Below are 22,391 nucleotides of genomic sequence, written 5' to 3'. Positions count from 1 at the left end.
GATAGCGACCAATCACAGCTCATTTTTCATCTTTTAAACAGCTCTGGGACAGCGTGGCGAGTTTTGAGTGGCGAGGTTGGTGTATGTGTGGTGAAATGTGTGCTATGGGGGGTATATGTGTTGAAGCACGTGGTAGTGTGTGGCGCATTGTGTGTGTTCATATCCCCGTGTGTGGTGAGTATCCCATGTCAGGGCCCCACCTTACCTACTGTACGGTATATACTCTTTGGCGCCATCGCTCTCATTCTTTCAGTCCCCCTTGTTCACATCTGGCAGCTGTCAATTTGCCTCCAACACTTTTCCTTTCACTTTTTCCCCATTATGTAGATAGGGGCAAAATTGTTTGGTGAATTGGAACGCTCGGGGTTAAAATTTTGCCTCACAACATAGCCTATGACGCTCTCGGGGTCCAGACGTGTGACTGTGTCAAATTTTGTGGCTGTAGCTACGACGGTGCGGATGCCAATCCCGGACACACACACATACATACACACATTGATATAATAGATATATAAAATTGAATGTATGTACAGTATGTGTGTATCATCAACCAATCACGAAGCATCTTTCATTTCACCAGAGCTGTTTGAAAGAAGCTGAGCTGTGATTGGTTGCTATGAGCAACAGTTTTCTCACTCCACGACAACACTTCAGCAGACACTGACCGGGTAGGCTCAATCTAGCATCCCCGGGAACATAAGCTTCCAGCCATTGTCTGCCTCCCAGAAAGGAACAGAGAGCACATGACAGAAATAAATCCCCCCCTCCCGTGAATCATTGATATGCAAGTCAGGGCAAATCCACTCAGCGCTCTGGTTCTGACCCCAGGCTGACGGGATGATGTGGGATATTAGGGGTAGTAGTCCGGTGGCTCTGGTTGACGGGATGATGTGGGATATTAGGGGTAGTAGTCCGGTGGCTCTGGCTGACGGGATGATGTGGGATATTAGGGGTAGTAGTCCGGTGGCTCTGGCTGATGGGATGATGTGGGATATTAGGGGTAGTAGTCCGGTGGCTCTGGCTGACGGGATGATGTGGGATATTAGGGGTAGTAGTCTGGTGGCTCTGGCTGATGGGATGATGTGGGATATTAGGGGTAGTAGTCTGGTGGCTCTGGCTGACGGGATGATGTGGGATATTAGGGGTAGTAGTCTGGTGGCTCTGGCTGATGGGATGATGTGGGATATTAGGGGTAGTAGTCTGGTGGCTCTGGCTGACGGGATGATGTGGGATATTAGGGGTAGTAGTCCGGTGGCTCTGGCTGACGGGATGATGTGGGATATTAGGGGTAGTAGTCCGGTGGCTCTGGCTGATGGGATGATGTGGGATATTAGGGGTAGTAGTCTGGTGGCTCTGGCTGACGGGATGATGTGGGATATTAGTGGTAGTAGTCTGGTGGCTCTGGCTGACGGGATGATGTGGGATATTAGGGGTAGTAGTCTGGTGGCTCTGGCTGACGGGATGATGTGGGATATTAGGGGTAGTAGTCTGGTGGCTCTGGCTGACGGGATGATGTGGGATATTAGGGGTAGTAGTCTGGTGGCTCTGGCTGACGGGATGATGTGGGATATTAGGGGTAGTAGTCTGGTGGCTCTGGCTGACGGGATGATGTGGGATATTAGGGGTAGTAGTCCGGTGGCTCTGGCTGACGGGATGATGTGGGATATTAGGGGTAGTAGTCCGGTGGCTCTGGCTGACGGGATGATGTGGGATATTAGTGGTAGTAGTCCGGTGGCTCTGGCTGACGGGATGATGTGGGATATTAGGGGTAGTAGTCTGGTGGCTCTGGCTGACGGGATGATGTGGGATATTAGTGGTAGTAGTCCGGTGGCTCTGGCTGACGGGATGATGTGGGATATTAGGGGTAGTAGTCCGGTGGCTGTGGCTGACAGGATGATGTGGGATATTAGGGGTAGTAGTCTGGTGGCTCTGGCTGACGGGATGATGTGGGATATTAGGGGTAGTAGTCCGGTGGCTCTGGCTGACGGGATGATGTGGGATATTAGGGGTAGTAGTCCGGTGGCTGTGGCTGACGGGATGATGTGCCATATTAGTGGTAGTAGTCCGGTGGCTCTGGCTGACGGGATGATGTGGGATATTAGGGGTAGTAGTCTGGTGGCTCTGGCTGACGGGATGATGTGGGATATTAGGGGTAGTAGTCTGGTGGCTCTGGCTGACGGGATGATGTGGGATATTAGGGGTAGTAGTCCGGTGGCTCTGGCTGACGGGATGATGTGGGATATTAGGGGTAGTAGTCCGGTGGCTCTGGCTGATGGGATGATGTGGGATATTAGGGGTAGTAGTCTGGTGGCTCTGGCTGACGGGATGATGTGGGATATTAGGGGTAGTAGTCTGGTGGCTCTGGCTGATGGGATGATGTGGGATATTAGGGGTAGTAGTCTGGTGGCTCTGGCTGACGGGATGATGTGGGATATTAGGGGTAGTAGTCCGGTGGCTCTGGCTGACGGGATGATGTGGGATATTAGGGGTAGTAGTCCGGTGGCTCTGGCTGATGGGATGATGTGGGATATTAGGGGTAGTAGTCTGGTGGCTCTGGCTGACGGGATGATGTGGGATATTAGTGGTAGTAGTCCGGTGGCTCTGGCTGACGGGATGATGTGGGATATTAGGGGTAGTAGTCCGGTGGCTGTGGCTGACAGGATGATGTGGGATATTAGGGGTAGTAGTCTGGTGGCTCTGGCTGACGGGATGATGTGGGATATTAGGGGTAGTAGTCCGGTGGCTCTGGCTGACGGGATGATGTGGGATATTAGGGGTAGTAGTCCGGTGGCTGTGGCTGACGGGATGATGTGCCATATTAGTGGTAGTAGTCCGGTGGCTCTGGCTGACGGGATGATGTGGGATATTAGGGGTAGTAGTCTGGTGGCTCTGGCTGACGGGATGATGTGGGATATTAGGGGTAGTAGTCTGGTGGCTCTGGCTGACGGGATGATGTGGGATATTAGGGGTAGTAGTCCGGTGGCTCTGGCTGACGGGATGATGTGGGATATTAGGGGTAGTAGTCCGGTGGCTCTGGCTGATGGGATGATGTGGGATATTAGGGGTAGTAGTCTGGTGGCTCTGGCTGACGGGATGATGTGGGATATTAGGGGTAGTAGTCTGGTGGCTCTGGCTGATGGGATGATGTGGGATATTAGGGGTAGTAGTCTGGTGGCTCTGGCTGACGGGATGATGTGGGATATTAGGGGTAGTAGTCCGGTGGCTCTGGCTGACGGGATGATGTGGGATATTAGGGGTAGTAGTCCGGTGGCTCTGGCTGATGGGATGATGTGGGATATTAGGGGTAGTAGTCTGGTGGCTCTGGCTGACGGGATGATGTGGGATATTAGGGGTAGTAGTCTGGTGGCTCTGGCTGACGGGATGATGTGGGATATTAGGGGTAGTAGTCTGGTGGCTCTGGCTGACGGGATGATGTGGGATATTAGGGGTAGTAGTCTGGTGGCTCTGGCTGACAGGATGATGTGGGATATTAGGGGTAGTAGTCCGGTGGCTCTGGCTGACGGGATGATGTGGGATATTAGGGGTAGTAGTCTGGTGGCTCTGGCTGACGGGATGATGTGGGATATTAGGGGTAGTAGTCTGGTGGCTCTGGCTGACGGGATGATGTGGGATATTAGTGGTAGTAGTCCGGTGGCTCTGGCTGACGGGATGATGTGGGATATTAGGGGTAGTAGTCCGGTGGCTGTGGCTGACAGGATGATGTGGGATATTAGGGGTAGTAGTCTGGTGGCTCTGGCTGACGGGATGATGTGGGATATTAGGGGTAGTAGTCCGGTGGCTCTGGCTGACGGGATGATGTGGGATATTAGGGGTAGTAGTCCGGTGGCTGTGGCTGACGGGATGATGTGCCATATTAGTGGTAGTAGTCCGGTGGCTCTGGCTGACGGGATGATGTGGGATATTAGGGGTAGTAGTCTGGTGGCTCTGGCTGACGGGATGATGTGGGATATTAGGGGTAGTAGTCCGGTGGCTCTGGCTGACGGGATGATGTGGGATATTAGGGGTAGTAGTCCGGTGGCTCTGGCTGACGGGATGATGTGGGATATTAGGGGTAGTAGTCCGGTGGTTCTGGCTGACGGGATGATGTGGGATATTAGGGGTAGTAGTCTGGTGGCTCTGGCTGACGGGATGATGTGGGATATTAGTGGTAGTAGTCCGGTGGCTCTGGCTGACGGGATGATGTGGGATATTAGGGGTAGTAGTCCGGTGGCTCTGGCTGACGGGATGATGTGGGATATTAGGGGTAGTAGTCTGGTGGCTCTTGCTGACGGGATGATGTGGGATATTAGGGGTAGTAGTCCGGTGGCTCTGGCTGACGGGATGATGTGGGATATTAGGGGTAGTAGTCCGGTGGCTGTGGCTGACGGGATGATGTGGGATATTAGTGGTAGTAGTCCGGTGGCTCTGGCTGATGGGATGATGTGGGATATTAGGGGTAGTAGTCCGGTGGCTCTGGCTGACGGGATGATGTGGGATATTAGGGGTAGTAGTCCGGTGGCTCTGGCTGACGGGATGATGTGGGATATTAGGGGTAGTAGTCCGGTGACTCTGGCTGATGGGATGATGTGGGATATTAGGGGTAGTAGTCCGGTGGCTCTGGCTGACGGGATGATGTGGGATATTAGGGGTAGTAGTCCGGTGGCTCTGGCTGACGGGATGATGTGGGATATTAGGGATAGTAGTCTGGTGGCTCTGGCTGACGGGATGATGTGGGATATTAGGGGTAGTAGTCCGGTGGCTCTGACTGACAGGATGATGTGGGATATTAGGGGTAGTAGTCCTGAGGCTCTGGCTGACGGGATGATGTGGGATATTAGGGGTAGTAGTCCGGTGGCTCTGGCTGACGGGATGATGTGGGATATTAGTGGTAGTAGTCCGGTGGCTCTGACGGGATGATGTGGGATATTAGGGGTAGTAGTCCGGTGGCTCTGGCTGACGGGATGATGTGGGATATTAGGGGTAGTAGTCCGGTGGCTCTGGCTGACGGGATGATGTGGGATATTAGAGGTAGTAGTCCGGTGGCTCTGACGGGATGCTGTGGGATATTAGGGGTAGTAGTCCGGTGGCTCTGACGGGATGATGTGGGATATTAGGGGTAGTAGTCCGGTGGCTCTGACGGGATGCTGTGGGATATTAGTGGTAGTAGTCCGGTGGCTCTGACGGGATGATGTGGGATATTAGGGGTAGTAGTCCGGTGGCTCTGGCTGACGGGATGATGTGGGATATTAGGGGTAGTAGTCCAGTGGCTCTGAAGGGATGCTGTGGGATATTAGTGGTAGTAGTCCGGTGGCTCTGATGGGATGATGTGAGATATTAGGGGTAATAGTCCGGTGGCTCTGGCTGATGGGATGATGTGGGATATTAGGGGTAGTAGTCCGGTGGCTCTGGCTGACGAGATGATGTGGCATATTAGGGGTAGTAGTCCGGTGGCTCTGGCTGACGAGATGATGTGGGATATTAGGGGTATTAGTCCGGTGGCTCTGGCTGACGGGATGATGTGGGATATTAGGGGTAGTAGTCCGGTGGCTCTGGCTGACGGGATGATGTGGGATATTAGGGGTAGTAGTCTGGTGGCTCTGGCTGACGGGATGATGTAGTCCGGTGGCTCTGACTGACGGGATGATGTGGGATATTAGGGGTAGTAGTCCGGTGGCTCTGACGGGATGCTGTGGGATATTAGGGGTAGTAGTCCGGTGGCTCTGACGGGATGATGTGGGATATTAGGGGTAGTAGTCCGGTGGCTCTGACGGGATGCTGTGGGATATTAGTGGTAGTAGTCCGGTGGCTCTGACGGGATGATGTGGGATATTAGGGGTAGTAGTCCGGTGGCTCTGGCTGACGGGATGATGTGGGATATTAGGGGTAGTAGTCCAGTGGCTCTGAAGGGATGCTGTGGGATATTAGTGGTAGTAGTCCGGTGGCTCTGATGGGATGATGTGAGATATTAGGGGTAATAGTCCGGTGGCTCTGGCTGATGGGATGATGTGGGATATTAGGGGTAGTAGTCCGGTGGCTCTGGCTGACGAGATGATGTGGCATATTAGGGGTAGTAGTCCGGTGGCTCTGGCTGACGAGATGATGTGGGATATTAGGGGTATTAGTCCGGTGGCTCTGGCTGACGGGATGATGTGGGATATTAGGGGTAGTAGTCCGGTGGCTCTGGCTGACGGGATGATGTGGGATATTAGGGGTAGTAGTCTGGTGGCTCTGGCTGATGGGATGATGTGGGATATTGGTGGTAGTAGTCCGGTGGCTCTGGCTGATGGGATGATGTGGGATATTAGGGGTAGTAGTCCGGTGGCTCTGGCTGACGAGATGATGTGGGATATTAGGGGTAGTAGTCCGGTGGCTCTGGCTGACGGGATGATGTGGGATATTAGGGGTAGTAGTCCGGTGGCTCTGGCTGATGGGATGATGTGGGATATTAGGGGTAGTAGTCCGGTGGCTCTGGCTGACGGGATGATGTGGGATATTAGGGGTAGTAGTCTGGTGGCTCTGGCTGATGGGATGATGTGGGATATTGGTGGTAGTAGTCCGGTGGCTCTGGCTGACGGGATGATTTGGGATATTAAGGGGAGTAGTCCGGTGGCTCTGGCTGACGGGATGATGTGGGATATTAGGGGTAGTAGTCCGGTGGCTCTGGCTGACGGGATGATGTGGGATATTGGTGGTAGTAGTCCGGTGGCTCTGGCTGACGGGATGATGTGAGATATTAGGGGTAGTAGTCCGGTAGCTCTGGCTGACGGGATGATGTGGTATATTAGGGGTAGTAGTCCGATGGCTCTGGCTGACGGGATGATGTGGGATAATAGGGGTAGTAGTCCGGTAGCTCTGGCTGACGGGATGATGTGGGATATTAGGGGTAGTAGTCCGGTGGCTCTGGCTGACGGGATGATGTGAGATATTAGGGGTAGTAGTCCGGTGGCTCTGGCTGACGGGATGATGTGGGATATTGGGGTAGTAGTCCGGTGGCTCTGGCTGATGGGATGATGTGGGATATTAGGGGTAGTAGTCCGGTGGCTCTGGCTGACGAGATGATGTGGGATATTAGGGGTAGTAGTCCGGTGGCTCTGGCTGACGAGATGATGTGGGATATTAAGGGGAGTAGTCCGGTGGCTCTGGCTGACGGGATGATGTGGGATATTAGGAGTAGTAGTCTGGTGGCTCTGACGGGATGATGTGGGATATTAGAGGTAGTAGTCCGGTGGCTCTGGGTGACGGGATGATGTGGGATATTAGGGGTAGTAGTTCGGTGGCTCTGACGGGATGATGTGGGATATTAGTGGTAGTAGTCCGGTGGCTCTGGCTGACGGGATGGTGTGGGATATTAGTGGTAGTAGTCCGGTGGCTCTGGCTGACGGGATGATGTGGGATATTAGGGGTAGTAGTCCGGTGGCTCTGGGTGACGGGATGATGTGGGATATTAGGGGTAGTAGTTCGGTGGCTCTGACGGGATGATGTGGGATATTAGGGGTAGTAGTCCGGTGGCTCTGGCTGACGGGATGATGTGGGATATTAGGGGTAGTAGTCCGGTGGCTCTGGCTGACGGGATGATGTGGGATATTAGTGGTAGTAGTCCGGTGGCTCTGACGGGATGATGTGGGATATTAGGGGTAGTAGTCCGGTGGCTCTGGCTGACGGGATGATGTGGGATATTAGGGGTAGTAGTTCGGTGGTTCTGACGGGATGATGTGGGATATTAGGGGTAGTAGTCCGGTGGCTCTGGCTGACGGGATGATGTGGGATATTAGGGGTAGTAGTCCGGTGGCTCTGACGGGATGATGTGGGATATTAGGGGTAGTAGTCCGGTGGCTCTGACGGGATGATGTGGGATATTAGGGGTAGTAGTCCGGTGGCTCTGGCTGACGGGATGATGTGGGATATTAGGGGTAGTAGTCCGGTGGCTCTGGCTGACGGGATGATGTGGGATATTAGGGGTAGTAGTCCGGTGGCTCTGGCTGACGGGATGATGTGGGATATTAGGGGTAGTAGTCCGGTGGCTCTGATGGGATGATGTGGGATATTAGTGGTAGTAGTCCGGTGGCTCTGACGGGATGATGTGGGATATTAGGGGTAGTAGTCCGGTGGCTCTGGCTGACGGGATGATGTGGGATATTAGGGGTAGTAGTCCGGTGGCTCTGGCTGACGGGATGATGTGGGATATTAGTGGTAGTAGTCCGGTGGCTCTGACGGGATGATGTGGGATATTAGGGGTAGTAGTCCGGTGGCTCTGGCTGACGGGATGATGTGGGATATTAGGGGTAGTAGTCCAGTGGCTCTGATGGGATGATGTGGGATATTATAGTGAATGTGGCTATGTGGAGTGGGCGGGGCTCTACACCCCGCTTTATATATATAGATATAATCGTTATAATTTGTTATAACAGACCATAGTTAGTTACTATGCCCGGGCAGCGCCGGGCTCTTCAGCTAGTACCTATATAAAGGAGAAAAGGAAAATGGCTGAAAGCTTTCTAAGGCAGTGAAATATTATTTTTTTCTAGTACGACTCCTAAAATGCTCCTTGAGTTGATACACCAAAAAACATAGGGCACAATTTATTAAGACTGGCGTCATACATGCTAGTCTTAATGAAGGGGTGTTGTGGAGTAGGATGTGCAAAAGTTATTGACAGGTGCATGCCACTTAATGAAGACTGCATTGACCCCAAAATTATAGGACCAGGTTCCTCTCCTCCCTTCGAAGCCCCATACAACAAATAACGACACTCACATGAGTTGATGGATGTAAAGTCGGTCACAGTTTTACTGTAATATTTGTAGTATAGCAATAAAAGGAAGGCAAGTAAAACTTTCAGATACACAAGACTAGCAGCCAAATTCACTGCAGCACTTCAAGAAACAAGACAGCCTACGTAGTGCTTCCTTTTTTTTATTGAAACAGCTGCGCTGTGACTTGTAGGTCTAGACTTCCTCAGTGTTCCACCCCACCATATTCCAGGACTCACTATCAGACTTATAGCCAGTGTTGGTGGTGGTGATGCATATATACTTTTGGATGAGTCTATAGGTATCCCCACACTGCCACTCCACCCTAGGGCAGGAGACCATGTTACACAGGTGTGGAGTAACGAGGTCAGTGGGTGCTCTCGTCCTCTGGCCCGGCTGCCTTTAGCAAGACTGCATAGACCAGGTCTCATACCACTGAACGCCCGCTCTCCCGATGGGCAATACACTACACAGACAATACGGGTTAGGGTAAAACAGTGTGGCAATACTTTATTGAACCCCAACACCCAATAGCAAACAGAACAATCCCAGCAATTACCCCAAGATGGTGCACATTACAGGGTCTCACCTTTCCACTGACTCACCGGGATAAAGGTAGATGTTGTGTCCGAGCTCCCAGGGTCACTACTCCACCTGTGATATACACAGAGAGAAGAGATATCAACAAGCTTAGGGAGATGACCGAGAACAGTCCATAGAGTCCGTACAAGGTCCAAGGCCAGTTGATACAACGTCAGAGCTCCCAGGGTCGCTATTCCACCTGTAATACACACAGAGAGACAAGATAATGACAAGTGTAGGGAGATGACAGAGAACAGTCCATAGAGCCCATACAAGGCCCAGAGCCAGTTGACATGAGAGTCACCAAATGGCTTTTCTGACCATCTCCATGGAACCAGGAGACCAGCAGGTCCCAAAACCAGGCTTTCCCCAAACATATCCATGTTTCAGAGATGGTCACTGGGTCAGATCTGTGTCCTTCCAATTGGAGCCGAAAACCCCTAGGTTGTTTCCTATAGAATCATAGATCCGTGTCCCTCGTGATGGTGCCATGATGATTTGGCTGCAGTCCTGTCTCTCGTCCATTGGGTGTTGTACAGAATGTCCCACTGGTAGCTCTCTTACTTCAGATGGAGTGATGAGATCTCTGAGTCTTTTTATACGCTAGGCATGTAAGCTATTTTTAGATTACCCAGTGTCCTTCAGTCCACCCTCACAGCCTTTCCCTATCTACCTTCGAAGTCAACAAACTTACAATACACATACAATAAACAATTAGCATATCAGCACACAATAAACAAAGATAAACACACACTATGTACAAGTCACTATTACAGACTTACCCAGTATGTTAAATGGTATGCAAGTCTGTCTTCTTGACCCACCAGACACTTAAATCCACAAGCCAATATACAGAAAAAAGTCAATTCTTCTTGGGTTGCAAAAACACGGTTGTCTGGGAAATTAAGATACGATCTGTTTTTTTTCACAACAGGTCAAAATTATAACTGACTACAGTGTCTGAGGTATTCAACCAGAAAGTGGTAACTAGCTCTCCATTCTTTCTCTTTTGAAACATAGCCCATGATAAGCCCCATTTATCAAGGCAAAATGGATAAGGAACAGGGTGTACGTCCAGATCATTCGATGGCTCTCTTGCAGTGTCGGCGTGGATTCAGTTGGGCTTTCCCTCAAACTTTAAGGTCTTCTCAGTTGTCAGCAGAACTTGGAAGGGCTCATCAAATCAAGTCTCAAGAGCTCTTCCGATATGGCTTTTGACCACCTCCCAGTCTCCGGGCTGCATGGGGTGGCTCCTTTCCACAGAATTTGGATCTGGAAGAGAGGACTAAACTCGAGAGTATATGTTAGACAAGCATTTTGTAAGTGCAATAACACAGGAAGACATCATATCATGTTGCAGCTGCAGCTGCTGTAAAAAATACAACCCTAATCTAGAGGATGACCCAAATAACACCTCATATAGGCTGAGGCCTGTCTTTTTGTTGTGAGTATAACTGATTGAGAAGAGTGCAAGGGGCAAGCCTTCTGTCCATGGTCTGCCCGCTTCAGCCATGGCTTTCTGGAATTTCAGTTGAGTTACCGTCCCAATCAATGTCTCTACTCTACCGCTTCTTTGTAGATGGTACACAGCATGAAGGCCTGTTCCACACCCAGGTCGGACGGTGGGTACCTCTGTCATTCTCTATGGTCTCAGACACCCAGGGCCGGCGTTAGGGGCAGGCAGATCAGGCAGCTGCCTAGAGCCCCCACTCCTCCAGGGGCCCCCAGCCAGCAGCACATCACAGAGCCGCTATGGGGCCTCTGTGAGGCACGGGAGCCCGCCTGCCCCCAGCGCCGACTCTGACTCCCACCGCCTCATTGAAGGAGGCAGTGATGGAGGAGAGAGCGTCAGGCAGCTGACGCTCCCTCTCCCATCATTCCCCGCACTGCCTCTGACACAGCAGGGGAGCGATTTGCGCTCTCACTGTGTACCAGACAGAGCAGGAGGAGACAGGAGCAGCCAGCAGCGCAGGCACGAGGAGAAGGTGAGGAGTGTTTTTTTTTTTTTTTTTTTTTAAATCAGTGTGAGTACTGGATTGTGGGGCCTCTCTGGGGGTGCTATATACCATGCTGGGGGGCTATATACCATGCTGGGCTGTATCATACCATGCTGGGGGGCTATATACCATGCTGGGCTGTATCATACCATGCTGGGGGGCTATATACCATGCTGGGCTGTATCATACCATGCTGGGGGGGCTAAATACCATGCTGGGCTGTATTATACCATGGTGGGCTGTATCATACCATGCTGGGGGGCAATATACCATGTGGGCCGTATTATACCATGCTGGGCCGTATTATACCATGCTGGGCCGTATTATACCACGGTGGGCTGTATTTCACCATTATGGGGGGGGCTATATACCATGCTGGGCTGTATTATACCATGCTCGGCTGTATCATACCATGCTGGGGGGGCTATATACCATGCTGGGCCGTATTATACCGTGCTGGGCCGTATTATACCATTCTGGGGGGGGACTATATACCATGCTGGGGGGACTATATACCATGCTCGGTTGTATCATACCATGCTGGGGGGGCTAAATACCATGCTGGGCTGTATTATACCATGGTGGGCTGTATCATACCATACTGGGGGGCAATATACCATGTGGGCCGTATTATACCATGCTGGGCCGTATTATACCATGCTGGGCCGTATTATACCACGGTGGGCTGTATTTCACCATTATGGGGGGGGCTATATACCATGCTGGGCTGTATTATACCATGCTCGGCTGTATCATACCATGCTGGGGGGGCTATATACCATGCTGGGCCGTATTATACCGTGCTGGGCGGTATTATACCATTCTGGGGGGGGACTATATACCATGCTGGGGGGACTATATACCATGCTCGGTTGTATCATACCATGCTGGGGGGACTATATACCATGCTGGGCTGTATTATACCATGCTCGGCTGTATCATACCATGCTGGGGGGGCTATATACCATGCTGGGCCGTATTATACCGTGCTGGGCGGTATTATACCATTCTGGGGGGGGACTATATACCATGCTGGGGGGGCTATATACCATGCTCGGTTGTATCATACCATGCTGGGGGGACTATATACCATGCTGGGCTGTATTATACCATGCTCGGCTGTATCATACCATTCTGGGGGGGCTATATACCATGCTGGGCTGTATTATACCATGCTGGGCTGTATTACACCATTCTGGGGGGGCTATATACCATGCTGGGCTGTATTATACCATGCTCGGCTGTATCATACCATGCTGGGGGGACTATATACCATGCTGGGCTGTATTATACCATGCTCGGCTGTATCATACCATGCTGGGGGGGCTATATACCATGCTGGGCCGTATTATACCGTGCTGGGCGGTATTATACCATTCTGGGGGGGGACTATATACCATGCTGGGGGGGCTATATACCATGCTCGGTTGTATCATACCATGCTGGGGGGACTATATACCATGCTGGGCTGTATTATACCATGGTGGGCTGTATCATACCATGCTGGGGGGCAATATACCATGTGGGCCGTATTATACCATGCTGGGCCGTATTATACCATGCTGGGCCGTATTATACCACGGTGGGCTGTATTTCACCATTATGGGGGGGCTATATACCATGCTGGGCTGTATTATACCATGCTCGGCTGTATCATACCATGCTGGGGGGGCTATATACCATGCTGGGCCGTATTATACCGTGCTGGGCGGTATTATACCATTCTGGGGGGGGACTATATACCATGCTGGGGGGGCTATATACCATGCTCGGTTGTATCATACCATGCTGGGGGGACTATATACCATGCTGGGCTGTATTATACCATGCTCGGCTGTATCATACCATTCTGGGGGGGCTATATACCATGCTGGGCTGTATTATACCATGCTGGGCTGTATTACACCATTCTGGGGGGGCTATATACCATGCTCGGCTGTATCATACCATTCTGGGGGGGCTATATACCATGCTGGGCTGTATTATACCATGCTGGGCTGTATTACACCATTCTGGGGAGGGCTATATTCCATTCTGGGGGTGCTATATACCATGCTGGGCTGTATTACACCATTCTGGGGGGGCTATATACCATGCTGGGCTGTATTATACCATGCTCGGCTGTATCATACCATTCTGGGGGGGCTATATACCATGCTGGGCTGTATTATACCATGCTGGGCTGTATTACACCATTCTGGGGGGGCTATATACCATGCTGGGCTGTATTATACCATGCTCGGCTGTATCATACCATGCTGGGGGGCTATATACCATGCTGGGCCGTATTATTCCATGGTGGGCTGTATTACACCATTCTGGGGGGGCTATATACCATGCTGGGCCGTATTATACCATTCTGGGGGCGCTATATACCATGCTAGGCTGTATTATACCATGCTGGGCTGTATTATACCATTCTGGAGGGGCTATACACCATTCTGGGCTGTATTATACCATGCTCGGCTGTATCATACTATGCTGGGGGGGCTATATACCATGCTGGGCCGTATTATTCCATGGTGGGCTGTATTACACCATTCTGGGGGCGCTATATACCATGCTGGGCTGTATTATACCATTCTGGGGGGGCTATATACCATGCTGGGCTGTATTATACCATTCTGGGGGCGCTATATACCATGCTAGGCTGTATTATACCATGCTGGGCTGTATTATACCATTCTGGGGGGGCTATATACCATGCTGGGCTGTATTATACCATTCTGGGGGGCTATATACCATGCTGGGCCATATTATACCATGCTGTGCTGTATTATACCATTCTGGAGGGGCTATATACCATGCTGGGCTATATTATACCATTCTGGGGGGACTATATACCATGCTGGGCTGTATTATACCGTGCTGGGCTGTATTATACAATTCTGGGGGGGCTATATACCTTGCTGGGCTGTATTATACCATACTGGGCTGTATTATACCATTCTGGAGGGGCTATATACCATGCTGGGCTGTATTATACCATGCTGGGGGGCGATATACCATGCTGGGGGGCTATATACCATGCTGGGCTGTATTACACCATTCTGGGGGGGCTATATACCATGCTGGGCTGTATTATACCATGCTGGGCTGTATTACACCATTCTTGGGGGGCTGTATACCATGCTGAGCTGTATTATACCATGCTCGGCTGTATTACACCATTCTGGGGGGGCTATATACCATGCTGGGCCGTATTATACCATGCTGGGCTGTATTATACCATTCTGGGGGGCTATATACCATGCTTGGCCGTATTATACCATTCTGGGGGCGCTATATACCATGCTAGGCTGTATTATACCATGCTGGGCTGTATTATACCATTCTGGGGGGGCTATATACCATGCTGGGCTGTATTATACCATTCTGGGGGGGCTATATACCATGCTGGGCCATATTATATCATGCTGTGCTGTATTATACCATTCTGGAGGGGCTATATACCATGCTGGGCTGTATTATACCATTGTGGGGGGGCTATATACTATGCTAGGCTGTATAATACCGTGCTGGGCTGTATTATACCATTCTGGAGGGGCTATATACCATGCTAGGCTGTATTATACCATGCTGGGCTGTATTATACCATTGTGGGGGGGCTATATACCATGCTGGGCTGTATTATACCATGCAGGGCTGTATTATATCATGCTGGAGGGGCCTATATACCATGCTGGGCTGTATTAGACCATGCTGGGCTGTATTATACCATTCTGGGGGGGGCTATATACCATGTGGTGCTGGGCTATATACTATGCGGCTATGTTATATACCATGGGGGGTACATTTTAAATTATATTCTATTTGGGGCTACGTTATATTCTATGGGGGGCTGTATTATATTTATTATATTCGATGGGGGCTGCATTATACTATATGAGGAGGGCTACGTTGTATTCTATGGAGGGGCTACATTATACTATATAAGGGGCTGCACTATATCCTATGAGGGGGTTGGAAATATATTCTATGGAGGGGCTGCATTATACTATATGGGGGGTGGGGCTGCATTATATTCCATGGGGGGGTTACATTATATTCTGTGGAGTGGCTGCATTATACTGTGGGGTAGCTGCATTATTCTCTAAGGGGTGGCTGCATTATGCTATAAGAGGGGGGCTGCATTATATTCTATGTGGGTTACATTGTATTGTATGGCGGAGCTGCATTATACTCTGTGGGGTGGCTGCATTATGCTCTATGGGGTGGCTGCATTATACTATATGTGGGCTGCATTATATTGTATCGAGGACTATTTGCGAATACATTATATGAAGAACTATAGGGTGCATTATACTATGGGAAGTGAATTGTACTACATGGATGACTATGGCAGTGCATTATACCATATGGAGAACTATGAGGAGTGTATTATACTATATGGAGGACTGAGCAGTGTATTTTAATATATGGAGGGCTATGAGGAGTGTATTCTACTATATGGAGGACTGAGGAGTGTATTATACTATGTAGAGGACTATGGGGCAGATTATATTATATGGAGGACTATGGGGTACATTATATTATATGGAGGACTATGAGGAGTGTATTATACTATATGGAGGACTGAGCAGTGTAATTTAATATATGGAGGGCTATAAGGAGTGTATTATGCTATATGGAGGACTGAGGAGTGTATTATACTATATGGAGGACTATGGGGCACATTATATTATATGGAGGACTGAGGAGTGTATTATACTATATGGAGGACTGAGCAGTGTATTTTAATATATGGAGGGCTATGAGGAGTGTATTATACTATATGGAGGACTATGGGGAGTGTATTATACTATATGGAGGACTGAGGAGTGTATTTTAATATATGGAGGGCTATGAGGAGTGTATTATACTATATGGAGGACTATGGGGAGTGTATTATACTATATGGAGGACTGAGGAGTGTATTATACTATATGGAGGACTATGGGGCAGATTGTATTATATGGAGGACTATGGGGTGTAAACTGTAGATGTGCTGCTGATAACATGATACTGTATAGTGATCTGTTAGGGTGTGTGCACACGTTGCGGATTAGTCTGCGGCTTTTTCTGCAGAGAATCCATATCTCTTGTGAGAAACCGCAGGGTAAAACACATGCATTTTTCCTGCGGATTCCTAGCATGTGTACAGCGGATTTGATGCAGGTTCTAGTGCGGTTTAGCAGTGCGGATGAGAGATTGATTGATTTGTATGTCCCGGAACGTACACTGCAGCTGCGGGTCCGCAAAAAAGAAGTAACATGCTGCAGAAAATAAACCGCAGCAAATCTGCGCGGAATTTTCTGCAACATGTGCACGGCGGATTTGGCTTTCCATAGGATTACATGGTACTGTAAACCGCATGGAAACTGCTGTGGATCCGCAGCAAAAACAGCAATGTGTGAACACACCCTTAGGCTACTTTCACACATCAGTTTTTTGCCGTCAGGCAGGATCCGGCTTTTTTTTAGAAAAAACGGATCCGGCATAAGTTTTGGAGAACTGTAGAAACGGATCTGTTTTTTTGCTGGATCCGTCTCTGTTCCTGGCGGCTGGCCAATTGGATCTGAGCATGCGCAGACTTAAAAAAACCGGATCCGGTGGCTGGATCCGTCTTTTTCTGGATCCGGCGCATTCCGGCGCCCATAGACTTTCATTGTAGCAAAAAGCTGGAAGCGCCGGATCTGGCGCTTCCGGCTTTTTCGCCGGAGACAAAAAACGTTACAGTAGACGTTTTTTCAAGACGCCGGAATGAGACAAGTTGCCGGATCCGGCAAAAAACGGATGAAACGCAATGCCATCCGGCGCGATCCGGCGCTAATGCAAGTCAATGGGGAAAAAACGGATCCGGCATTGCATTTTGCCGGATCCGTTTTTTCCAAAAAAAGCCGGATCGCGCCTGAAGGCAAAAAACTGATGTGTGAAAGAGGCCTAAGTGATCCATTAGTGATCGTTCTGTCCCATCATTCTTTCTCAGACGGTGGAGAGAGGCCGGGAAACAAGTGTTGAACGACTTCTTCAATATTGTCCATCACACTCATTTAGCGACCTGAACTCAGCGCATGTAACTACAACAGAAATGCTTCTGTGATGTGCAATATGTCAGCATTTGGGGCCCCATTTTAATCTTTGCCTAAAACCGGCCCTGCAGACACCCCATATCTGCGTATGACTTCTGAAATTAGTTTCTTTGTTGTAGACTTGGCGGAGGCTTTACACATGGGGCATGCTTTTGTCCATCCTGAGAAGAGGTCGACACACAAGTACATTTTGTAGGTTTGCACCTTGAGAAGTTGAATGTAGTCTTTACAAAGGCACTGGAATGGGAGCAGGGGCCTTGGTATGTGTCTCATAGGCGTCTTGGTGGTGCGTCCCACATTACTGAGCGCTCAAGTCAGACAGGCTTGAATGTGTTTGGCTGCAGTGACACTGAAGCATGAGCATACCAATGACGGTGGACGGGGTCTGTCATGGCAGTCTTAGATAGGTGGGTATAATAATAATAATCTTTATATAGCGCCAACATATTCCGCAGCGCTTTACAGTTTAACAGTTCCAAACACAAGTCATAAGTAACAACCTTAACAATACAATAATTAAAGCACAATCGGCCGCCCCTGCTGGTGAGAGCTTACAATCTACAATGAGGTGGGGGAGATACAGAGGACAGGGGTGTATTTACAATGAAGGTCCAGCCATCTTGAGGGAGTGAAGGATGGAAGGAGATAGTGAATGGGCTACACATGCGCACTTACACATAGAATGACTTTGATTAGTGAACATGAAAGGCCGCTCTGAACAAATGTGTTTTGAGGGAGCTGCTGAAACTATGCAAATTGTGGATAGTCAAAAAAACCTCCAAAAAATATTTTGGGATCAAAGACAAGAAAAGAAACCAAGGTAGCAACAGAAAAATGATCCCTAAAACTTCACTTTTAATCAATGTTTAAAATCTGGACAATCCCAGTGCATAAGGACTAGGGTAATATTTAAACAGACACCAGACAAAAAATAGTAATAGATACTCCAGGTCACTAAACTCGCCCTAGTGGGCCCTGGCAATCCCTGCCTAGCCGCAGAGGTTGGCACCCTAGTTGTAGACGATAGTGGCGCCCCCGCTCAACGTCGGTGACCCTAATACACCCTACAAGACCCTAGTCCACGACGAGGATACACAAAAAAAACACAAACACACAATAACCACCCGAAAAACCCTGGTGGAGAGACTGTATAACGTCTCAGAAGATGTACTGAAATCATGGGTAAATAAACCCATCCCAGATATTATCTCGTAGTAAAAAATACTGATATATAGCAGCTTATATTGGCTTATCTCGTAATAAAAAGGCTTATGCTGCAAAATAACAGACCTGATATAGCCCCCCCCCCAAAAAAAAAAGGGAAAAAGAAAAAACGTATACAGTAAGAGGTGCAGCCACAGGGATGCACAATCCAAGCACCTCAGGTTACATAACAGCCAAAATTATCCACCAGATAAAGATTAGTGGCATAAAAATAATATACACAACGCTTGTAATATAAGCGTTGTGTATATTATTATTATTTTGCAGCATAAGCCTTTTTATTACGAGATAAGCCAATATAAGCTGCTATATATCAGTATTTTTTACTACGAGATAATATCTGGGATGGGTTTATTTACCCATGATTTCAGTACATCTTCTGAGACGTTATACAGTCTCTCCACCAGGGTTTTTCGGGTGGTTATTGTGTGTTTGTGTTTTTTTTGTGTATCCTCGTCGTGGACTAGGGTCTTGTAGGGTGTATTAGGGTCACCGACGTTGAGCGGGGGCGCCACTATCGTCTACAACTAGGGTGCCAACCTCCGCGGCTAGGCAGGGATTGCCAGGGCCCACTAGGGCGAGTTTAGTGACCTGGAGTATCTATTACTATTTTTTGTCTGGTGTCTGTTTAAATATTACCCTAGTCCTTATGCACTGGGATTGTCCAGATTTTAAACATTGATTAAAAGTGAAGTTTTAGGGATCATTTTTCTGTTGCTAAATTGTGGATAGTCCTAATTTCTTGGGGTAGAGCATTCGAGAGGATAGGAGCAGCACGGGAGAAGTCTTGGAGTCGGGAGTGGGAGGTGTGGATTAGTGCAGAGGTTAGTCGAAAGTCGTTTGCAGAGCACAGCAGTATTGCTGTGGATGGCTTGAGCCATTATGGGTTACAGAACTCGGGGAAAGCAAACTTTGTCCCCCACCTGACACAGTCCTTCTGGTGACTGAATAGCTCCCTTTTCTTGCCTTCTGGCAAATTCTTCAGCACCAGCCTGCTATAGCTTTTGGAGATGGTCATAGGTCACAGGTGGGTTTGTGATGGAGGCCACCTGTGCAGCTGCCACTCCGGCAGGGTTGTCTGCAGCCTGGTCAGTCCGGTGGTTGCCTTTAACTTTCCTCTAGTTACACATTTAGCGGTTTTCTATATCTCAGGTTGATCTAACAATCCCACTTCATTTCATCATCCTCTCTTTTCCTTCAACACACTCATTAAGCCTAACACCCAAAGAACAACCAGACGCTGAACAAAACCTACACATTTTCTGCACAAACTTCTTTCCTTGCCCAGTGAATTTTATTACCTTTACTAGCTGAAGAGTCCGGCGTTGCCTGAACATAGTAACCAACTGTGGTAAGTTATAGCAAATTATAATGATTATATTGTACATAAAAACCGTGCATCTAATCCTCTCCTGTGTGATACTGACTGCTGAGCCGTGTATCTAATCCTCTCCTGTGTGATACTGACTGCTGAGCCGTGTATCTAATCCTATCCTGAGTGATACTGACTGCTGAGCCGTGTATCTAATCCTCTCCTGTGTGATGCTGAGCCGTGTATCTAATCCTCTCCTGTGTGATACTGACTGCTGAGCCGTGTATCTAATCCTCTCCTGTGTGATACTGACTGCTGAGCCGTGTATCTAATCCTCTCCTATGTGATACTGACTGCTGAGCCGTGTATCTAATCCTATCCTGAGTGATACTGACTGCTGAGCCGTGTATCTAATCCTCTCCTGTGTGATGCTGAGCCGTGTATCTAATCCTCTCCTGTGTGATACTGACTGCTGAGCCGTGTATCTAATCCTCTCCTGTGTGATACTGACTGCTGAGCCGTGTATCTAATCCTCTCCTGTGTGATACTGACTGCTGAGCCGTGTATCTAATCCTCTCCTGTGTGATACTGACTGCTGAGCCGTGTATCTAATCCTCTCCTGTGTGATACTGACTGCTGAGCCGTGCAACTAATCCTCTCCTGTGTGATACTGACTGCTGAGCCATGCATCTAATCCTATCCTGTGTGATACTGACTGCTGAGCCGTGTATCTAATCCTCTCCTGTGTGATACTGACTGCTGAGCTGTGTATCTAATCCTTTCCTGTGTGATACTGACTGCTGAGCCGTGTATCTAATCCTCTCCTGTGTGATACTGACTGCTGAGCCGTGCAACTAATCCTCTCCTGTGTGATGCTGAGCCATGCATCTAATCCTATCCTGTGTGATACTGACTGCTGAGCCGTGTATCTAATCCTCTCCTGTGTGATACTGACTGCTGAGCCGTGTATCTAATCCTCTCCTGTGTGATACTGACTGCTGAGCTGTGTATCTAATCCTTTCCTGTGTGATACTGACTGCTGAGCCGTGTATCTAATTCTATCCTGTGTGATACTGACTGCTGAGCCGTGTATCTAATCCTCTCCTGTGTGATACTGACTGCTGAGCCGTGTATCTAATCCTATTCTGTGTGATACTTACTGCTGAGCTGTGTATCTAATCCTATTCTGTGTGATACTGACTGCTGAGCCGTGTATCTAATCCTATTCTGTGTGATACTGTCTGCTGAGCCGTGTATCTAATCCTCTCCTGAGCCGTGTATATAATACTATTCTGTGTGATACTGTCTGCTGAGCCGTGTATCTAATCCTATCCTGTGTGATACTGAGTGCTGAGCCATGTGTGTCTAATCCTCTCCTGTGATACTGACTGCTGAGCCGTGTCTCTAATCCTCTCCTGTGTGATACTGACTGCTGAGCCGTGTCTCTAATCCTCTCCTGTGTGATACTGACTGCTGAGCCGTGTCTCTAATCCTCTCCTGTGTGATACTGACTGCTGAGCCGTGTATCTAATCCTCTCCTGTGTGATACTGACTGCTGAGCCGTGTCTCTAATCCTCTCCTGTGTGATACTGACTGCTGAGCCGTGTCTCTAATCCTATCCTGTGTGATACTGACTGCTGAGCTGTGTGTATAATCCTATCCTGTGTGATACTGACTGCTGAGCCGTGTATCTAATCCTATCCTGCGTGATACTGACTGCTGAGCCATGTATCTAATCCTATTCTGTGTGATACTGGGCTCCCCCTGCAGTCTGTGTCAGAGGGGGGTCTGTGTTGGCACGGTAATTGTGTTATTTCCAGCTTTACAGATAACACCATAGAAATGATAAGAATAATAGGCCTCAGTTACCACAACTGTCTACAAAGAAAACTGTTGCTGATAGCAACCAATCACAGCTCAGCTTTCATCTTTTAAACAGCTCTGGGACAGCGTGGCGAGTTTTGAGTGGCGACTTTTGTGTTTGGACTTTTATGTGGCGAGGTTGGTGTCTGTGTGGTGAAATGTGTGCTGAGGGTGGTATATGTGGTGAAGCACGTGGTAGTGTGTGGCGCATTTTGTGTGTTCATATCCCCGTGTGTGGTGAGTATCCCATGTCAGGGCCCCACCTTACCTACTGTACGGTATATACTCTTTGGCGCCATCGCTCTCATTCTTTCAGCCCCCCTTGTTCCCTTCTGGCAGCTGTCAATTTGCCTCCAACACTTTTCCTTTCACTTTTTCCCCATTATGTAGAAGGGGCAAAATTGTTTGGTGAATTGGAACGCGCGGGGTTAAAATTTCGCCTCACAACATAGCCTATGACGCTCTCAGGGTCCAGATGTGTGACTGTGCCAAATTTTGTGGCTGTAGCTGCGACGGTGCGGATGCCAATCACGGACATACGCACACACACATTGAGCTTTATATATTAGATAACACATATAATTCCATGTGA

At 49.1% G+C, this 22,391-nt stretch overlaps 1 protein-coding gene across 1 annotated transcript in view; it reads left to right on the top strand.

Annotated features, from left to right (window-relative positions):
- Positions 1–19,837: 19,837 nt before the first annotated feature.
- LOC141056099 (uncharacterized) overlaps positions 19,838–22,391 on the top strand; it is a 146,826-nt gene continuing 144,272 nt past the window's right edge. Inside the window, exon 1 of the mRNA XM_073552754.1 lies at positions 19,838–19,975. The gene's annotated coding sequence lies outside the window, so the exon portion shown is untranslated. The remainder of the gene's footprint in view (positions 19,976–22,391) is intronic.

This window comes from Dendrobates tinctorius, unplaced genomic scaffold, assembly GCF_039654945.1.
Source record: "Dendrobates tinctorius isolate UK_male_01 unplaced genomic scaffold, ASM3965494v1 ptg000196l, whole genome shotgun sequence".
Classification (NCBI taxonomy): Eukaryota; Metazoa; Chordata; class Amphibia; order Anura; family Dendrobatidae; genus Dendrobates; species Dendrobates tinctorius.
The sequence above is the reverse complement of the archived record's forward strand: the minus strand, read 5'-3'. Positions and strand labels throughout refer to the sequence as shown.